This window comes from Strongylocentrotus purpuratus, unplaced genomic scaffold, assembly GCF_000002235.5.
Source record: "Strongylocentrotus purpuratus isolate Spur 01 unplaced genomic scaffold, Spur_5.0 spur5_contig_859, whole genome shotgun sequence".
NCBI classification, from domain to species: Eukaryota; Metazoa; Echinodermata; class Echinoidea; order Camarodonta; family Strongylocentrotidae; genus Strongylocentrotus; species Strongylocentrotus purpuratus.
Genome location: NW_022145567.1, coordinates 52,220 through 59,863, shown reverse-complemented (window position 1 = coordinate 59,863; position 7,644 = coordinate 52,220).

Sequence of the window (7,644 nt, the reverse complement as noted above, 5' to 3'; positions counted from 1 at the left end):
CTGCAACTGAAGACGAGCCTTTGATTACGAGATTGTACGTTTAGATGTTTGAATTAAATGATGCCAGAATATCATTGTTCAGTATTCGTGTAGAGCGCATATCACATTATAACTGCTTTATGCGCTTTCAAAGAGCTTTAGAAATTATAACCCTTGTTTTAGCTCCGGCAGCCGTTATGAGCGCACAGTGCATTTCAAAGAATAATCCTACAATGTACCCATTTTCGTCACCATGGTCGAGTGCGGCAAATGTAAATTAATGTCTTGCCAAATAACATTATTGCCGCGGTGGGACTTATCCACTCGACCACGACACACATTAATAACAGACTGAGCAGCTTCGAATTTCATTAGGCCTTCAAGACTGACAACAAAACTAATGAGAAGATAGTGACGCCTAGAACCTGTTTAAGCTTGGGAGGCGTAAAATAACATTCCCTTTTTCAGTTGTGAAAGAAAAAATCACAGAAAAGAAAATTTGATAGCAAGTAAACATTTGAAATCAGTGATGATACATAATTATACCTACTGTAGATGATTTGAGTAGTAATGTCATATTACACATCGTTTCGTTTCATTTGTACATCCACAGTGTAATATAATTTTTAAACGAAAACGTCCCCTTTCAAATAAAAAGAAAAAACAAGGAAGAATTCAATTTGTTAAAAAGAAAATCAAGTTCTGTGCCAAAATAACATCACCAACCGTGACCGACTCTTCAATAGGAGTAGCTCCTTATCAATAGAAATGTTTATGGGTTCACTACTTCCCTTTTCTTTGTTTCCGTTTTCTCGGTTGTCCCCCGAGTTCCCCTAAACATGTTTGAGCATCACTATACAGAGAAAGAGAGCTAGAGAGAGAGAGAGAGAGAGAGAGTTGAAAACTGCAACAATAAGCTAGTTTAGGCCATCTAATTTATTTTAGTTCATTGGAAATTAACGGCAGAACCCCTATCAACTATTTTCATATTGGATGGAATTGGAAATATTACTTGATATTTAAAGCTTGCTGGCAATCTCTTGACACATTTGTCTTTCCTCATCTTCACGTTTGTATGACAAAGTAAAGCCTGGATTTTAAATAGGTCGTCCTGGTCAATGTTGTTATGTTGCTAAAAATTATATCTACCCTTCAGTGTCTTCATGGAGGAGTTTGGTGAAATGTTGGACAGTTATCTTCTCCACCCATCAGAGATCTTACTCGTGGGTGACTATAATATATGGGTTGACGTCCAGGATGATTCAAAGGCCAGACAGTTTCTGAACCTACTATCGACATATGGGATGAAACAGCATGTCCGTGAACCGACCCACGACCACGGACATACACTTGACTTATTGATCACACGTGAACATGAAAATGTTATATCAAATGTAGTAGTGCAACCTGGTCTCTCAGATCATTTTGCTATCATGTGTAACATTACATTGGAAAAACCTAAACCTATTCGACAAAGTTTCTCAACCCGGAATTTAAAGTCTTTGGATAGACAAAGGTTCTGTAAAGGTCTCCATGTAGCTTTATCTGTTCCTGACTTAGATTATGATGTTACATCTATGTGTATTAATTACGATTATTCTCTAAATGCCTTATTGGATCAACTAGCTCCCAGAAAAACAAGAACTATAGTTGTCAAACCTAAGTGTCCTTGGATGACTGATGATATCCGAGAGGCAAAGTGCCTCAGACGGAGACTGGAGCGTCGCTGGAGAACCACTAAAACTGAATCCGATCGGTCTCTATTTATTAAGCAGAGACAAATAGTATCTCATCTCGCTAACCAGGCGCAAAAACATCACTACACATCTGCTGTAGCAGACTGCAGTGGCGATCAGAAGCGGTTGTTTCAAATTATAAATAAACTCTTGAATAGAAAGAAAGATCAAATTCTTCCTAGTAATGTGTCTGATCAAGACTTAGCAAATCGTTTTTCTGATTTCTTTATGAATAAAGTTAGCAATATTCGTCGAATTCTTGACGCTCGTGATAGTACAGGTTATCAGTCAGTGTCAGAAAGTGCCATTCCCTATTTGTCTGACTTTTTACCAGCCACAACTAGTGAGGTTCGGAAAGTCATCATGAATTCTCCACCATCTACATGTGAACTAGATCCTATTCCAACCTGTTTGATCAAAGATTTTTCTAATGAATTCACCCCATACATCACAGAGATTGTAAATTCATCTCTACGTTCTGGCATCTTTCCTGATTGTCTGCAACATGCACTCATTAAACCTCACCTAAAGAAACCAAGCCTTGATAAACAAGAGCTTAAAAATTATCGTCCCGTTGCAAACTTAAAGTATCTTGGTAAGGTAATTGAACGTATAGTATCTACGCGTCTTCAGTCCAGCATAAATGACCAAAACCTTCAAAACCCCTTTCAATCGGCCTACAAGGAAAACCACAGTGTGGAGACGGCACTATTGAAAGTACAAAATGACATTTTAATAAATATGGATAAGGGGAAAGTTACTGCATTAGTTCTGTTAGATCTCAGCTGCGCCTTCGATACTGTTGACCACAATATCTTAATCGACAGACTAAAAAAGATTGGCATTGGTGGAAGATGTCTTCATTGGTTTCGTTCCTACCTTTCAAATCGATCTCAAGCAGTTAACCTTCATGATACAACTTCATCGGTTGTTAATCTTCTGTTTTCTGTGCCCCAAGGATCTGTTTTAGGTCCCCATCTGTTTAATGTATATACCTTACCACTTCATGAGATAATCAATAAACACAATATAAGCTATCATATGTATGCAGACGATCTACAATTATATTTTTCGTGTCTTCCTATTCAGGAACAGGTAGAAAAACGTGTTGAAGATCTTGAAAGTTGTATTCATGATGTACGAAAATGGATGAATTATTGCTATCTCAAACTAAATGACGATAAAACAGAATTTCTCTTGTTAGGCTCCAGACAACAACTTTCCAAGATTGTTATAACTCATATATGTGTTGGTTCTGTGCACATTGCTCCTTCAGATAAGGCAAGAAATCTTGGTGTCATTTTCGATACAAGCATGTCTCTTGATGCACATATTTCAAAATGTGTGAAAGCTGCCAATTATCATCTTCGTAATCTTCGCGCTATAAGGAAATTTTTAACCCCCCAAACCACTCAACAATTGATTCATGCTTTTGTAACATCTCATCTCGATAACTGTAACTCTCTCCTTTATGGACTTCCTAAATACCAAATTCACAGACTACAAAAGGTTCAAAACGCAGCTGCCCGCCTTGTCACTAAATCTAAACGTTCGACCCATACTACTCAAATACTCAAGAACCTTCACTGGCTTCCAATAGAACAGCGTATCAAATATAAAATTCTACTACTCACCTACCGTTCACTAAATGGATCAGTCCCTTTATATATTTCCTCTCTTCTTAATATCTCTTTAAGTTCTCGTGCAGGTCTTCGTTCCTCTAATTCAACAAATTTAACACAATTAAGAACAAAGAGGAGTTGGGGAGACAGAGCTTTTACAGCTGCTGCACCCCGGTTATGGAACTCCCTACCCCATTCAATCAAAATGTCAGCGAATCAAAATGTGTTCCAAAAACAATTGAAAACCTATCTAATGTCTGTATTCCTTATTTAAGACGTAGTGTATTTCACAATCTGATGTAATTAACGTTGTTGAATTATATTTAATTATGTTATATTATTTTCGTTCAATGTACTTACCTTGTTAGGCGCCTTGAGCATCTCTTGGGGTGGATATGTGCGCATTATAAATGTTGTTATTATTATTATTATTTATTATAAAAATAAAGGAGATTATATACAAAATACGGAGATTAATAATATATACATTATTTTTGATATTGATTTATTCGTCCACAATGTGGAAATATGCTTCCCACCAGCATTACAATAAAACATGAAACAGAGTACAATAATATGAAAAAGGCATAACAATTAAGCATACAATTTCAGAACAGAAAAATCTCGTCATTTTACAGAAATAATTTTTACGCCCTCCAAAGTTGTTAAACTTCCTTTCTGATTAGATGATTAAAGTATCTCTCTACTGCTTTTAACGGGTTATTCAATTTAGTCATCGTTGATGTATTACGTTTAATGAGAACAGTTTATAAATTCAAATAATTATGACCATTATTGCTGTTGTTATTATTGTTATCAACGTCATCATTGATCGTCAAAGTGGATAGATAACTACAGTTATACCACTGTGGTCGTATTAAAATCATATATACATGTATGTATACTAAGAATAGTGGGTAACTGAAATGCTATCGTTTACTATCTCTTTAAGAATTGGTTGAACATATGAATAGAGTTTGGCACGTAGGAATGGCGGAAGAGTGTTCGGTTTGTGCATGGGACGTTTAGTCGAATTCCAGAACGGTTGAAAGTTCATGTTAGTTCTTTTTATACTTGTTGAAATGGGATTCTTTACACCACAAACAAATACAGTCTAGAGACTAATACCAAATCGGAATATTTCTAATTTGGTATTAGGCTCTAGAATATATTTTTTAGTGGTGTGAAAATGCGAAATAGAAAAGGAGATTCTCAACGAGCTGTTTTCTCTGAAAAGTGGACAAAGCAAGATCTTAGTTGAATATCGGGCATATTTGTATCAAAATTTATCATCTCTATACTAGATCAAAGGCTTTAGTCTCTGTTATCGACGGTTGTTCCGCTGAGATTAAGTCTGGCTCCATCGTGTATGGGGAAGTTTGAAGTTGTTTTATAAAATAATTCCCCATACCAGAAGGTTATTTCTGTCTATCTCTATACGATTTTCTTCATGAGCACTAGTCACATACACGATATTTCTAGATCTGAAATGATAATATTAATAATAATAATAATAATAATACTGCTAATAATAAAAGTAATGGTTATAATGATGATAATAATAATATAAATAATAATTATTATTATTATAATAGCACAAGTAATATCAATAATAATAAAGACGGCACTACTTATTTTCTGTAATGGAAATGTTTTGAATTCATGTCAAGGTAAAAAAAAAATGTATTTTAGTTCTAAAATTAATTTGTGTTGTTTGGAATCAAGAAGAAAAAAACGTTGAAGAAAAAGAAATACGCAGCGGGGGGCAGCGTAGGGGGCAGCCCCCATAAAAAACACACACAAAGCAAATACAATAAATATCAATAATTCATTACATTTTGCACCAAACCCTAACATAAAAAAATCCTCTCTGTGCCCCCTGGACCCCAACAAGAGCTCTAAGGCGGGATCCTTGATGCTCATCTGACCATAATTAAATACCTAAAACCCCTTGGCTTCCGGGGGCTCTGCCCCTGGACCCCACCAAGGACCCTAAGGAGGGCCTCTGGATGCTCATCTGAGTATAATGTAATGCCTAATACCTCCCGAACTCAGGGGGGGGGGGGCTCTGCCCCTGGATGCTCATCTGACTGTAATTAAAAACCTTAAGCCATTGGGCTCCCGGGTACTCTGCCCCCCTGGACCCCACCAATGGCCCTGAAGCAGGCCCCTGGATGCTCATCTGATCATAATGAAATACCTAAAACCCCAGTATGGGCTTAGCCCCCTGGACCCCATGCCAATTATTGACCTGCCGATGTCACAAATAAGGTGTCTATATACTAAATATGCTTTAATATCTGACAGTTATTTAATGCCTAAAACCCCTGAGCTTCCGGGGGCACCGCCTCTGGACCCCACGTAGTCTAGTTCTAGACCATATTGATTTGTGTTATTCGCCGATTATAAGCGTTAAGCCAAGTGATGGCGGGATCGCCCAGTCACTAAGGATCGCGCCATCGTTTTACAATGTTAAATCTGAGATGCACGGCCCTACGTGTTACCAGTGTCTGTGATATGTTGTAATATTGAAGCCCTAAACAAATCGCGCTTCAAAATGATCAAGAAGTGCTTCAAAAAAGTAAAAATCTTTAAGTGACCGGTTTTACCATACTCGTTTTCCCCAGTAGACTGTAATGTTATAAAAACCGTTTGGCAAACGGTTTTCAAAATGTGTAATTTCAATCATAAATATCTTGATAATCAGACAGGCGATCGGCTTGTAAAAGTCATGGGGTTCCTGACTGACCTAAAGGTTTATAATTATCATTGCAGCATGAGCTAAATCAGGGATTTTGTTTCAGAATCTGAGACAAAGTTACCGGATCCCTTTAAAAGTTTATAGTATATAATTATCATAAATTAATTTGCATTGAAGAATGATAAAAAGTACACACTGGCTCCAATATTAACAGAGCTTGATGCCTTGTCACCCCTTTATGATGAATATCTTTACATTTCACTTGCTACAGAGTGATTCCAATATGGGGGTGAACACTGATGGTGAGGAGATGGGTCCTGAATCAACAGTAACAGGTGGAGTTAAGGTAAGCAAAATGTATTTTTATGCTTAATCATTCTGAAAGGTTAAGTCATTAAAGTCTAAAGGAAACAATATTATATCTACTCATCTTTCATATTTCATGTATGCTTACGAGGTTTATAGACTTGACGTTCTCGCTCTTGATGTTGTAATACGTTCACGACCACTCAAATTTGCCAACAGTACTATTTATATGAATATCAATCAAAATACAAATTTCCTTAAAAAGAATGGAACATCTGATTTCAAAATAATATTCGCTAGTTTCTCTAGACCCACTACCCACGAGACCGTAAAAATAAAGAAATACAAAAAAGAAGGTATAAGAATCATGCAGGCTTTCGGCCTCGTACGCTGTCGGACTATTGAACATTTTAGACAGTTGTCAGAAGGCCTGCGAGATCGACACAGCCGGTCTCGTGTAGTTTTTCCTGGTACATGTTAAAATAAGATTACAGAAAAAATGATCAATTACCCACAAAATAGAAGATTTGATTCAGTTCATGTTGACAGTCAATAAGGATGTATTTTGATCCATTTCTATTAGCACCAAAAACGGCTTTTTTGTGTCGGTTTAATTGTTAGCGTTCAAATCGTCTGGCGGGCCAGACGGGGCTCATGAGCCCCAATATATAGAAAAATGGTCTACTGTAAAAGGTCGCATCTTAACTGAGCAAAAGACTCTGATAAAATACCTTAAATTTTCAGTTTTTATGGCAGCACGATTATGTATTGAGATTAAAACGGAAAAAGAAGAAGAATGAGTTGAAATTTGTCAAGGGCTCTAGTTTTGCAGTTTCCTCACAGTGCAGACAACTATTGTTCAAGAGATGTCGCCTAACGCAACCCATAAACTCATTTTAGTCATGTGTTGTATTAAAAGAAGAAATTTCAGTTCATACACAGTTTAAAGGGGAAACAACATGAATTAAACAACAAATTATATTTATATTTGTTCCAGGTTATTTCACTATTTATCCAAATTGTCTGCCATGACATATTGGACTAAATCAATCTTTGGGTACACAAAACCCTGTGAAATTATGACATCAATATTATTATAATACTGTGATGTTTTTTATTTTTTGTTTGTTTTTCTTCAGCACACTGAGAAAGCTTGCGAGTTTGAACAACATCGTGAAAATGAGCAGAGTCCCCCTCAAGATGCTGATTGTGACGTAGGAATTCAGGAACACAAACCGTAAGCTTCACTTTTTTAATCAATCATCATCCAGTAAAACGCAGGCCTTGATTGTCATACTGG